The following is a 15,110-nucleotide window of genomic DNA, read 5'->3' on the forward strand; positions in this document are numbered from 1 at the left end:
AGCCTGTTTTCTTTTTCTGAGCAGAAAATGTAAAAGTTAGTAAAACGTTCAAATTGCAACATGGAGAGAGAATTTTTAAAACACCTAAAAGATGCTAAGAAATGAAAAATAAGAAAATATAAAATATAATAAATGTACTTACTGTTTTCAAACCAAATAATTACTCACAAGCTATTTCTATATTGGTATATATTAAAGAAAAACTGAAAAATTTCAGCTAAACATTGTTATATAAGGCAACTGGTAACATGTCAAGTTTATCATTTAATTTTTTTCAATACCTTCTAATATGTGACATATAGGCATAAACGAAGTTAGTATGATGGACTTAAGTAATTTCTAGTTGTAAAAAAAGAAAAATAATAAAATGAAGCTATATTAAAATGTAGTAGCTTTACATAGTAAATAATGTAAAAAATTCTTCATGTGTTTGTAACAGTTCAGAAAATGGTCCAAGTAGATTTCCAACTTCATTTTTTATTGCCCATGTCCACAGCCCCTACTCCAACTAAAGGCACACTACCCTTTTTTTTTCTCCACAACCTGGCTCATTAGCCTCTCCTCCTGAACTTTTTCTCAAGCCATTCCCATCTTCAAAAAGTATAATACTGTTCTGAAGCACAATAACATAGTTTACATGATAAGCAGATAATAATCACTTTCATAGATTGTAATACTCTTCCTAATTCTATTGTTCCTAATTTTTCAGGCCATCACCCTGTAAGAGGATCATCTATCCCTGCCAACTAACTTGCAGGGCCTTCCTAGGGGAGGAACTATATCCTTGAAAATACCTTGCACATTTTTTCATACAAAGTTAAGTACTCAGTAACGGTTATTTGAGTAACATGTAAGTTATTGGAGAAAATGAGAATGATGTTATGATATAAAGTAGCAGTGAGAATTATGTCTAGCCACTTATGATGGAGCATGATAATATGAGAAAAAAGAATGTGTACATGTATGTGTAACCGGGTCACCATGCTGTACAGTAGAGAAAAAAAAAATTGTATTGGGGAAGTAAGAATTAAAAAAAATAAAAATAAATTAAAAAATAAACTTACACATGTTTTACAGCAAAAAAAAAAAAAAAAAATCTTCCATAAAAAGGAAGTTAGAGGCTCACAGTTATTTAGAAGACCTTAATTTAAAAACAAAATTTTTTTTTCAGTTTCCTCGGAAATTAGTGATTCTTCTTAAAGATACCAAGTATACTGGAATCTCTGTATAGAACTAAGTATTTCCCTTTTATTTATTTATTTTTTTTGTGTGTGTCTTTTTGCCTTTTCTAGGGCTGCTCCCACGGCATACGGAGGTTCCCAGGCTAGGGGTCGAATCGGAGCTGTAGCCACTGGCCAATGCCACAGCCACAGCAACGTGGGATTCGAGCCGTGTCTGCAACCTCCACCACAGCTCACGGCAATGCCAGATCCTTAACCCACTGAGCAAGGCCAGGGATCGAACCTGCAACCTCATGGTTCCTAGTCAGATTCGTTAACCACTGTGCCACAACAGTATTTCTCATTTAGCTTTCTACACTACAAAATGCACACATGATCAGAATGAATAAATTATGAATTGAAAGAATTAAATATTTCAAATAAAATACTGAAAGATATATTAAGCAAAATTATAGGTACTGGAATTAGTTTATGTTTGGAATTTTAATCATGAATATAAACAAAGCAACTGGAAGATTCTGTAGCAAAAACACAAGCAAACAGCATATCTTGAGTACTATTGACTCAATACTGATGAGGACAATAGCTAACCTATAGTAATTTCTATATGCCAGAAATTGTTCTAAGCCCTTTAGATATATTAACTCATTTAATTTCCTCCAACAACACAATGAGAAAAGTGCTATTATTATACACTTTTACAAATCACGAAACTGAGAATTAGTGAGCCTAAGAAATTACCCCCCCGCCCCAGCTGCTTACTATATGCCAGAAATTATGCTAAGCTCTATAAACATTACATTATCATATTCAATTGTTGAGGTAGGAATCATTTCATTGAAGAGAAAAACAGGGTTTTCAATGAAGAGAAAACAGAGTTTTCATTTCATTGAAGAGAAAACAGGGTTTACCTCATTTGCCGAAGGTCACAAACTAGTAAGTGCTAGACCCAGAATTTGAACCAGATTTATTTGATTTCAGAGAATGAGCTCTCAGCTACTGCCCCATTCTGATAAAACACATGTATGCATACAACACGCATATATGCATGTCCACATATACAATTAACTTGTGAGTTAAACAAAGCTTGGAGTGATAGAAAATATGTCGAATAATAGAGTTTAGATTCAAAAAGATCCCCACAGATAGGAAAGGATCTAGATTATTATAAGAAGAGGTTGAATAAAAAATAAATGCCATGCCCTGTATTTGAATCCAATGAACCATCATCATAAATGGAATATAAGAAGGTATAACTTCTTAGGAGGAGCATGTATAAAAATAAAAAGGATTAGGGGGAGTCATACTTAATTATTTTAACAGGAGTCAATGTGTAGGGTGATGACTGAATTTCGAATTGATCCAAAATTGCTTCAGTATAAATAACTGACCTCTCTACTCTGTACCAGACCACCTGAAACATCACATTCTCTGATGAAGGTACTGGCAATTTTTAACCTTTAGAATTGAATAAGATATGATAGTTGTCTAGAATATTACTATATCAGGGAGAAAAAGCGTGATTGGCTCAATATGGACCTAAATAGAAGAACAAGGTATGGCAATTACAAGAAGACAGATTTTTGGTTCAATCTAATAGTCAAAGATCTTCAAACATGTACCTGGTTGTCTTGATGAGAACAGCATCATTCAAGATGTGACTGGAGTATAGCATGTTAGAGATACTTTTCAATGGATTCAAGCACCGGCCAATAGGTCATATTTAATGTCTTTTCCAAGCCTCACTTTCTATGACTCCATGGAGTCTCATAAATGTAGAAGAGTAAAATTCAAGCTAACGATGTTAACTAAGGTGGCAAGTCATTTAATAGAGGCACTCAATTCCTCCCGCCAATTCTGGACTAGCTTGACCCACAGGTACATTTCAGAAAGTAAAGGAACATGGAGTCTGGAGTTTTGTGATAAACATGTTTCCCTTATTTTCCCACTGTAATATATTGGAAGCAAACTTTTAAAAATGACTCATATTTCAGCACACTCAAGCTATGCTTCTCTCAAATACACATACATTTTTCCTGGCCCTAAAAAGGAAATTTAACATTATAAGTAAAAATTAATATTCCATTAAATCCCATTTCAAAATAACTTCAAGGATTCAGTGCAGGGAGAAATTCACATATTCTTTTTCTTTCTTATGAGAAGTAGAGTGTATGAAAAACATGAAGAAAATGTATATTGCTTCTTTAGTTAAAGAACATTCCCTGTCAAAAGGTCTCTCCATCCCCCTCCCCACTTGACTGTTGTTTCCAGCATTCTCTGTCTCTCCATTATCCTTTGCTTGCTAAAGTAGCTTAGTCTATAATAAAGGCAACTGAGTGTCGGCTTGAGACTGCCATGAAAACTCACATCCACATAAAGCATTTTTCCACTTTTGTTAAGCTTCTTATCACATACACACAAAAGAAAGAACTCTCTCTCCTTCTCTCTCTAGCCTCTCTCTCTCTCTCTGCCCTTTTTAAATGATCGTTCTAATTTTATTGAGACTCTTTTGCTAGGGTACCACACTACAGTTCACTCACTATAGGAAAGTGAACCCCAAAGAGCCAGCTTGCAACTATGACAAACCATTTCCACTTCTTATGTTAACATTTCATCTCAGAGGACTCTTTTCTCTCTCCGGCAGTTGCAAGGCACCTCTTTGTCTCTATTGCACTTACTGTGTGAAGGTGCGTCATTGACGATAGTGAAGTGAACTCGAAATTGCCAACTTTAAGCTGGCACGCGTTTTAAAAATTTTGTTGAAGTTGATGCCCCCACGGGACTTGTACTGCCCTAAGCGGCAGTTTATACTTTCATGACATTTCCCTTCTGAGACAGCCTTAGGTAAAGCCAACATGTCAACTTCTATATTTGGGGTGTTGGGAGAGTTGGTGATTTGATGGAGCTCTTTTGATCACACCTGCACCCCCTTCCCGTGTTCATCACAGGTGTCCTTTCTCATTGTTCTCTCTTCTCTCTTCTGAACTCACTTGGTTCTTTAAAGTAGAACAAGTTCTAAAATGGTAACTGTGGTGGCCCTCTCAACAGGAGGATTTCCCAGCAAGAGAAAATGCAAGGCATTAAGGCAGTTCACTTGCCAAAGCTATAGGCAAAATTCTCAAAGTTCAGTTCTACATCCTTTGCTAGGACATACTTCATAAAAAATTATGTAGAGAAGCAGCTGCTCTTTCTTTCCAAGGTGATACTAAGCATGCTGAATATCACTTAGACTAATGTTTCTCCAAATGTAGTATGAAGACCAGCAGCATCAGCATCACCTGAGAACATGTCAGAAATGCAAATTCTTGGATCCCACCTCAGGCCTATGGAGTCAGAAACTCAGAGGGTAGAGACCATTCATCTGTTTGAACAAGCCTTCCTTATGTTTCTTATACATGGAAAAGTTTAAACTAACGAAACTAAGCTAATAGCTCAAGTACTATTGCATTTGATGAAAGTTTATAACTGGTGCAGAATCAAATAAGGTCACAATGATAATAGGAAATAAGGAAATAAATGACAGTATATAATTCATGATATAGTAAACTAGATTTTAGCAAATTGAACTCAACAAAATAGGGCCATTTCAAAATTGATATTTTATTTGAAAAATATCCTTAAGAATAGGCATAAAAATAACACCCAAATCAAAGTACTCTATACCAGTATCTGCTAAACTAAATATGAGGATCAGTTATTGAGGCATAAAATAACACCCAAATCAAAGTACTCTTTACCAGTATCTGCTAAACTAAATATGAGGATCAGTTATTGACTAAACAAATACATCTTAAGTACTTGTTTTATGTGTTACCCTGTGTTAGGATCCAGGAAAAGAAACAATAATTCCAACCTCTCATCTCTGAGGGGAACTAGGAAATTCTACAATATGAAAGAGAAAACTTTAACCATTGATTTGGAATGCAAACTGGTTTGTTTCTAGAGGAAATTTTCACATTGAAGCCCTAAAAGTTCTTATGCTATTTGACCAAGTAATTCCACTTTATAAATTTAATCAGAAGGAATAATCAGAAATGTATAAAATGTTTTAAATATAAGAATAATCATTGAAGCAAGGGAGAAAAAAAGATAGAAAAATGAATGTTCAAAAAGCAGACTAAATAAATATGACACATCCATATAGAGAAATATGTGCTGCCACTAACATCACATTGTCAAACAGTATGTATTGACAGGAAAAAAAAACGCCCATAGTATATTTGGTGGAAAAAAAACGTTACAGATGATATATATGTATATGTATCTCTGATATATTTTTAATGTAGTTCTATATATCAGTAAAAAGTACTAAAGAGAAATGAGTTAATAATTTTTCCACAGTTGGTGTTTTCTATTGGGCTATGGATTCTTTTTCTTATATTTCTAGTTTTTATATTTTATAATAAACTCAGAATAAAATTTATCCTTTATCATGGCTCTGGTTTCTACCTTCTTCTGTGAATTCATTTAATATTTCTCCCTCTACCACTTTCTGAAGGCCACGCTGTGCTTTTTTGTTCCTTAGTTATACCAAGTGCAATCTGGTATTAGAACCTTTGCACTTTCTCTTCCTTCTGCCTGGAACACTCTGTCCCCAGGACACTGAGTGACTGACTCCTTAATATCATTCTATTCAATCACATTCTCAGAGGAGACTGCCAAAACTGAAACCACCTCCCTGCCCCACACATTCTTCCTCTTTTATCATATTATCACCCATCATATCTGAAATTATCTTGTACATATGCTTGCTTACTTGTTATTGCTCTCCTCTCTCAAAAATGCATTGTTCTTGGGATCTCACTTACCTTAAATATTACTGTATCAAAGAACCATATCCAATGCCAGGCATGACCAGAACCCCATTCTACTAGAATGTGTATAAAAACTGAGAACTTAGGTTATCTGGGACTTTCTAGGGATCAAGGGATCAAAATCCTCCTATATCTAGAATCTTCCTTTATTCCAAAACCATTTTCATTCTCTGCATCCCAATCTCTTCCCTTGTCTTTCTGAGCTGTCAGAAATGTCCACAGAAAAATGTAAGCTGCTAAATGATAATATATGTACACTAATACATATCATTGTAAAGATAGGATTATAAAAAAGAAAACCATTAAGCACAAAGTGCACCAAACAAGAGAGACTTCTTGGAAGAGGTGTACCTTGAAGTTACTATTCCATATATATATGCATAGTACTTATGTACACAAAAAGTACACAAAAAAACCTACAATCTCTAAAACTTGAATGTTGTATAATAAAAAATTTGTCTGAGTTCCCACTGTGGTGCAGTGGGTTAAGAATCCGAATGCAGCAGCTTAGCTCACTGTGGAGGTACAGGTTCAATCCCTGGCCCAGGGCAATGAGGCAGTGGGTTAAGGATCCAACATTGCCACAGTTGCAGCATAGACCATAGTTACAGCTCAGATTCAGTCCTTCACCCGGGAACTTCTGTATGCCATGGGCATGGCCAAAAAAAATATAATAACAAGTAAAATAAAATTTTTCAAATGATAGGATGGTCTTTGTCACACATGGAAGGCCTCTCAGAGGACACCTGAGTTTATGCTAATGAGCAGACTCACAAAGTGGGTCCCTAGACAGTTTCAGGTTGGGGACTGGCTGTACCAAAAGGACTAGTTAGAGGGTTGAGACTATGCTGCATGATTATTAGTCCAATCTCAGGGCAGTGACAGGAGGTGGAAACTGAATTCAACTAAGTGACCAATGATTCAATCAAACATGTCTACCTATAAAAATTCCAATAAAAACGCTAGACACTAAAGCTCAGGTGAGCTTCCAATCTAGTGGTATACGTAGATTTACTGGGAGGATGAAGGGTCCTGGGGATACAGAGTCTTCACATTTGAGACCCTCCCAGATATCACCCTATACATCTCTTCATTTGGCTGAGCTGTATAATTTATAATAAAAATATAATCGTAAGTATAGCACTTTCCTGAGTTCTGTGAATTATTCTAGTGAATTTCTAAAGGGTAGTGGGAACCCATTACTATGTAGCCAGTTGTTCAGAAGCAAAGGTAACTTGAGTATCCCAGAGCTTAAGGCAGGTGTCTATAGAGAAGTGAGTCTTGTGGAGGACAGTGCCCTCAACCTGTGAAGTCTATGCTAACTCCAGGTAATTAGCATGAGAATTGCATTGCATTCCATAGAAAAACTTGATTTTCCATGAGCTTAAAGCAATTTTTCTTCCATTTGGCTATAAAAATTTAATATTCCCATTTCTCTGACTGTTAACCAAAACCACATGGTTTCATCACCAACAAGATATTATATTCATAAACTGAAATTTAACCAGAAGTAGATTTAACTTACTTTTTTAATCATTCAGAAGCAGATTAAATAAGTATAATATACTCCTGGGATCTTCCAAATGAAATTCAACAGTGGAAGTTCTAACTCTACAAAGGCTCTACATGGACTGGTGTCTTATTTTATAAAAGCATATATTCTCCTGAAAAGTTATGTCTTCTCAGTAGTGGCAGAAGTTGAAGAATAACATCACCTACATGATTCCTACTTGTACTGAACTACAGATAAGAGAAAAAATTTAAGCCATATGCAATATACTATTGTTGTTTCTTATATTTTAATGTAAAAAAATGTAGTTTATTTGTGTATCTTCTATACTCAAAAAATAATTGTAAGATCATATGTTGGAGAAGAGAGAAGAAAATAAGAAAGGCTTTTAAAAGATCCCAATTAACTATAAAACTTTTTATTCTTTAAGTTGCTTATTTCAGGGAAGTAACTGTAAACATTTCCCTGAGGTAGTAAAATTCAGAAATTGGCCTGAATCTTCTAAAGAGGGAAAGTTTTCATGTTCATATCAAAAAGCTTTTCTTGAAAATGCCACAACTGTACCTTTAAAAAAAGTCAATTTATTTTTTTTGCTTTGTAAAATGCCAAAGTTAAGAAATATGTTGTTCAAAACATAATTATGGAGTTAAACTATAATATGACAAAGTTGGTAGATATGCATGCTAAGATCAAGGCTGAAGTTTTTGATCCTTAGAAGAACCCCTACAGGAAATAAATCAAGTAATATAATCTCCATTTTCCATTTAATGATGTGAAGTGTTTATTTTACATAGAGTAAAAATAGATAGGGAACAAACAAATCTTCAAAACATCCTAAGTTTTCTATAAACTACCATCAGATTTAACTACGGTGATGCAGAGAAACAAAACAATTGGAATTGGGCTGGGGCCCTCTGCAAGAGAACACTATTCTCATTATGGTCAAGGTACAAGGCTGGCTCTGTAGTATAAAAAGGAAACAGAACCAGGACTTTTCCCCTAGCAGTTTCAGTAGCCAGAGAATTATTGCTCCTTTCACTTAATGACTTCTGTGAGTCTTTACAAGTGCAAGCCATGCCCACTGACCCCCAAATCTCAATTATTATGACAAAGACCTTGTTCTATCTCTATATTTCATAACAATAAAAATTAAAACAACTGATATTTATTAAGTGCCAAAAACTGTATGATAAGCATATTCATACCTTATTTTATTTAATCTTAACTATAGCTTATTAGGCAAGTAGCATTAGTCCTATTTCCAACCAAGGTAATTGAGGAAAGATATAAAGTTAGCTGCTCAAGATTGCTTAGGATTAATGATTGAGCAGCTAGCAAGTAGTACAGTAAGGATTTGAACCTAGATCTGTGTGTTTGAAAACCCCAAATCTTATTCACTACAAGACATTGAAAAGAATGGCCTTGTGAGAGAAAAGTAGTGGAAATAGATATTTAGCAATCATTATTTAGAAGTCCTAATAAGCTTTTAGGTACAATTACCTGGCAAACACCACCAAGAAATTTGGTGGCCAAAATGTGATTTTTGAGAAGTCAATATAGATTATACACAATTGTGGACTATGTAAATACACAAAAGTCAAGGGGAGAAACACATAAAAGCAGAATAAATTTTTCTTTAGAGTGTTATCTAGAGACAATTAGAATCTGAATCCTGGAGTTCCCGTCGTGGCGCAGTGGTTAACGGATCTGACTAGGAACCATGAAGTTGCAGGTTCGATCCCTGCTCTTGCTCAGTGGGTTAACGATCCGGCATTGCCGTGAGCTGTGGTGTAGGTTGCAGAGGCGGCTCGGATCCTGCATTGCTGTGGCTCTGGCGTAGACTGGCAGCTACAGCTCCGATTCAACCCCTAGCCTGGGAACCTCCATATGCCGCAGGAGTGGCCCAAGAAATGGCAAAAAAACAAACAAACAAAAAAAAGAATCTGAATCCCAATTCTGGGCATGTTTAGTATTATACGATATCCTCAACCATAAAGTAGAAATGATAGTAATACCTATTTTAATTAGTTTGGAGTGCTATAACAAATAACCATAGACTGGGTGGCTTAAACAACAAACATTTATTTCTCACTGTTCTGGACACTGAAAGTCCATGTTTGAGGTGCCGGCATAGTCAGGCTGGTGAGGGCCTTCTGGGCTGCAGATGTGACAATTTTTCTTGGTATCCTCATATGGTTATAAGAGGGAAAGCTAGCTAATTGGCCTCTTCATTCAAGAAGATTAATATTATTCTTGAGGTCTTCACCTTCGTGACTGAATTACCTCCTAAAAGCCTCACCTCCAAATACCATCACTTTGGGGATTAGCTTTCAACACATGAATTTTCAGGTTCACAAACTTTCAGTCCATAGCAATACCTACCTCACACATTTACCTTAAGGATCAAATAACATGGTACATGTAAAGTACAGTGCCTGAAATACAGTATGGAATCAATAAATATTAGCTATTATCATTATTATTATAATTTAAATCATTGAAAGTACTATACTTTAGCACACAGGAACTCAACAAGATCTTTAGTACTAAAATTAACTCCATACTACTCCTTGGCACTTAGATTAGGCATGCAACAATATGTAATTTGAGCCCAGATCTCACAGCTGGATAGAGGTACTGGCTACCTTAGCCTTCCAGCAACCTTCTTCCAAAAGTTGCCCAGTTTTTAAGAATGAAAAATATTTTGTGACTTTCAGTAAAATACTGCCGAGACCAGCTCAGCAGGATGGGGCTGAAGAACGGGTGCTACGGAATTTAAGGGAAAAAAGTTAACATAAAACAAGACACAGAGACAATTATCTTAAGGAAAGGTGGGACCAAGAGCCCTGCCTCTAGAAACCACACTGCTTTTATTGTGCTCTTGAGGATTACTTCAAGTGAAAAGGGGGTTGTAAGTTTTTTTATTATTTTATAAGTACTTTTATTATTTTAAAAGTCACTTAGCTGGTAGATGGTTAAACTTTTACTCTAAACTTTAGGCATTTAAGAATCATTAGCATTTGAGTTAGCTATCTATGCATAGCATTCCAGAGAATCCTCACTGTGCTTCCGCAGAGGGCATGCCTATTTGTGGCAACCCTGTGTGCCTAGGTTTGCACCTTGGTTCTCTTTTCTAATGCATATTCTGTTAATGACCACCCATAAACCACTTGACCATGAGGTTCCTCTTTCTCTTATTCTTTAGAGGACATATCATGCTTGTGCAAATAGCATGCCAATCTGCACAGGTCCCACCTAGACCATTGTATTATGTCCTCATTCAGCTGACCCCGTGAATAACCCATGCCTGTAGGTCTTTGTTCTTAAGCTTAAGTCATTTACCATTACCGTGACTGTTTCTCAAGCAGGAAGACGGGACAAAGTAAGGAAGGACAAGATGGAGTTTTCAGCAAAGAGGCTAAGAAAATATTATAAAAACATGTCTTGCAACAAAATACCATCCAGGTCTCTCTTCAAAATTAATGAGTCTTCCTAAGTTACATATACCTGGTTCAAATTGAATGATTTGCCTCAGGTCAAAGATAAACCAAAGTGTAGTTTAGAAAAGAGCATCATTATCCTCAATCACTTACTATTTCCTATTAATTTTAATTATAAGACATCGGTCAAAATTTGACAGATGAATAAATTTAAGCAGTCTTTGTCTTTGCACAGATTCTTACCAATAACCAAAGTTACTGATTTGAAAACAAGTATGTACTTTTTTATCCACTGGGACACCATTTGGTATGGCCAAGAGCAACTTACTGAATAGTATAAGGAGAATAGAATAAATAGATAAACAGAGATATTTATAAACAGATAAATATAAAACGGTATGCTAGCAAAAGTTGGGGTGAATCATATTCTACCATGTAAAGTTATAGGAGTCTGCTCCTATTAATATTACTAAATGTGATTTTTTTCCCCCAAGAAGAAGAGAATTATGTTCACTGTTAATCAAAAAAAATTAAATTGGAATGGAGTGATCTGATAAGGGTTAGGCATAGTATTTAGAATCTACTTGTATATTCTTACTAAGAAAAACAATGTGGACAGATGCCCTGAAATGAGAGGAAACTGAGAGTTATTTTCACTGTAACTTTTAATTTTGTCAACATAACCTCAATGTTAAATCAGCTTTAGAAACCAAAGTTACCAGAACTGGACAGCTCTAGGTGGCAAGTTAATGACGGCGCTATGAGACCTATCTTACATCCAAGAACTTTTATAGAGAGAAGAACAAGTAGATTTTAAACAAGAAATCTGTTAAAAAATAATCAGTCAAAATTTAAAATAAGTTGCCCACAGCCTTAAACACATCTTTAGCAAACTGGAAGAGATAGAACTGGATAAGTCAACAAAATTTATTTGGCAATCTTTCAAAGAAATAAAGAAGCATAATATGAACATTTTTTCAGGCCTCAAGAGTATTGGTGAATATTCTACAAACAATGGTATTTCAACATATCACCATTTACAATCACACCAGATGTTATACTTCCAACCCTTATTCCCTGGCTTGTGGTAAAAAGAAAAGGAAAAAAAAAAAAATCCTTCTATTTACAGCAATAGGGAAATACAGGTAACTATTTTATAGACTATCAGTTCAAAGATGGTAGGCTGGATAGTTTTGCCTTGAACAGAACTGTATTATAATGGTATATAATGGCAGTATAGATTTATGATATCCTGTTTTCTCAAAACTCAACTAAACTTGAATTTTATTCCATTCACAGTCTTTCAGAGGAAAACTGAAAGAGACATAACCTCTGCAATAGTTAGTGGCAACTTTCTATGAGATTGGAAATGTATTCACTGTGAAAATATTGAGTCACTAAGCCTTCAGACTGCATTCCAAAAGTCTACTAGGGACATTTCAATCAAGGGTGTGAGAATGTGACAGCCAGGCCATTTGGGCTAAAAAGCGCTGTGCAGAATTATGTTGGTGAATCTAGTGCCCTCCAAATGACCTCGTGTGTGGCCATGGTATTAAGTCATGGAGAAACCTATTCATAAGTTGAATATTTTTTTTTTCCAAAAAAAGGAGAAAAAGAAAGAGTCCTGAGTTCCCAGTAAGAATGTTAAATTACCCCAGCTCCCAATGGAATGATTCACTTTCATTTCCAATAGCAGTAAAGCCTATTGACCCCCGTGGTATGATCCTTCTCGCTGCTCATGCAGTACTTTCTTTAATCTTTCGGATCAAAGATTGGTCAATAAAAATCATCTTTTCTTTTGTGGGGAGCAAACAAACCACACTCAGTCCTATGATAATTGTAAGTTTTCACAAAATTCTAGAGAAAGAAATTCCCATGTGTTTTTATTAAATTGGCAAAGGAAAAATACTTGTCTTCTATTTGATAAGCCCATTGAAAATGCACTAGGTTTTCCAAATAAGGGACATATTATTTCTCCTGAGGAGTTTTTGTTCTGGTTCTTTCCCCTTTCTTCCTAAAATTTTAAATGAATTTTGAATCAGTGAAAGATCTCTTATCAATGACCCTGAACACTGAAGTCCAATTTTTCTGTAGAAAAAAAATCACATGGAGGTGTCATTTTGAAAAAAGAACATCAATATAAATGACAGCCTCAATATGAACTGCCCTTTGTAATAAAGGAAACTTGCTTCAATCCCAAACGAAAAGGACAACTTCTTTGGTGAGAGAGTAGACCAGTTGTTTTCTCCATTAAAGTTTTGGTCCACTTTGCTAAGTAGTAGCAAGTTTCAGGAAAAGATAGGAATAATCTCTAATTTTTGTTAGGTCTGTCATAAGTCAGTTGTAATTAGACTCAGTTCATTGACTTATTTCATAATAGGTCATTGATCAATCACTCATGGAATACTCATGGTTCTACTAGATTATTTTGAAGTTGACCAACTGCTAATTATTAAAGTACAATTTGCCATTTCCAATCCCAATAAGCTTTTAAAACTTTATTTCAATTTCATAATTGCTGGTCATAAGGCTATCTATACTGCCTTCTGAACTCTGTTTCTTCCATCCTTGTTTAAATTAAAAAGTGATGGAAAATTAACACTCTGTAGACATGAATTCTATGGGGTGTATTCTGATAACTTTGCCATCAAGAGGAAATAATAATCAATTTCAATTATGTGATATTAAATACCAGTTACAAGAAATGGTTTACTATATATTACTAGGTATTTACATAATGCACTGGGAGAAAATAAGTGACTAAAAATATAAAAATCTGTAGGGACTATGAAATATAAAGAAGGAAAATTGATTGTCAGGGATACAAAACATATTCTAAACTGAGATATATATTTTGACCTATTTTACTCTGCATTAATATGGATATTACTACTGATCTTTTCTGTATACACATGTGTTTAATAGTTTTTTGGTGTCACAGGGAATTTTAAAATTCACCTATTCCATATCTTACAAGGCTCTTATATAGGCAAATGAAAGCATATACTTTAAAATCATTAGCAAAATGAGATTAATTAAATGAATCCAAGAATTATGGTTAGTCACTGCTAATTTGAGAAATTATTCAATGAAACTTTATCACTCTTAAAATCCAGTCATCTTTTTTTTTTGGTCTTTTTAGGGCCACACCTGCAGCATAGGAGGGTTCTCAGGCTAGGGGTCAAATCGGTGCCGTAGCTGCCTGCCTACACCACAGCCACAGCGATGCAGGATCCGAGTCACATCTGTGAGCTACACAACAGCTCACCACAGCAATGCCAGATCCTTAAACCACTGAGGAAGGCCAGGGATCAAACCCATCTCCTCATGGATACCAGTTGGGTTCATTAACCACTGAACCAAAACGGGAACTCCATATCTCTGATTTTTTTAAAAAATAATTAAGAGCATTAGCTTTACAGTTAGAATTAGACTAAAATTCCAGAATCACGACTCATCTTTACAAAGTTCTTATACTTGCTGAGTTTTACTTTCTTCTTTCATAAAATTGGAATTTAAAAAAATATATATTATTGCTTTGTGGTAAGAATTGAATATAAATAGTACACATAAAATGCCTAGTGCCATTCTTGGTTTACTTTAAGGACTCTAAATAGCTAAAGTTTGTTGAGCACTTATTATTGGTGGACTTTGTTCTTAGTACTTTGCTTATATAAACTTATTTAAACTCCAAACTAAACAATAAGGTGAACAGCATGATGACCACATTTTACAGACAAGGACATAGAGAAACGGTAACCTAAGTTCTTGTTGAATGGCAGAGGCAGAATGTGTTTTAATTCAAGAGCTGGATCTTCTGGGTACCAAACTATATTGGCTCTTTAGTTAACAATAACTACTAACTTGTTAGCCATTTATGTTAATGTCTATAGCACTGTCTTGCATTGAAAGTACTTGAGGTTTGCACTCTTTTAATAGGGAAAAGCCTAGCTTTTGGTGCTCAAGGGTAAGCCAACATGGGAAGTCCACTGGATGTCTCTAACTTTCTTCTTCACTATTAGTAAGAAAAACTAACTCTCAGTGCTACAGAGAAGATCACAAAATAAAATGGATATAAATAGGTTAAATACTCAAGATATTTTAGTGGACCATGCTGAACCCCAGGGGAAAAAGTATTCTACCTTAACCTAGTGATCCAAATGCT

The sequence above is a fragment of the Sus scrofa genome, chromosome 15, assembly GCF_000003025.6.
Source record: "Sus scrofa isolate TJ Tabasco breed Duroc chromosome 15, Sscrofa11.1, whole genome shotgun sequence".
In the NCBI taxonomy this organism is placed as follows: domain Eukaryota; kingdom Metazoa; phylum Chordata; class Mammalia; order Artiodactyla; family Suidae; genus Sus; species Sus scrofa.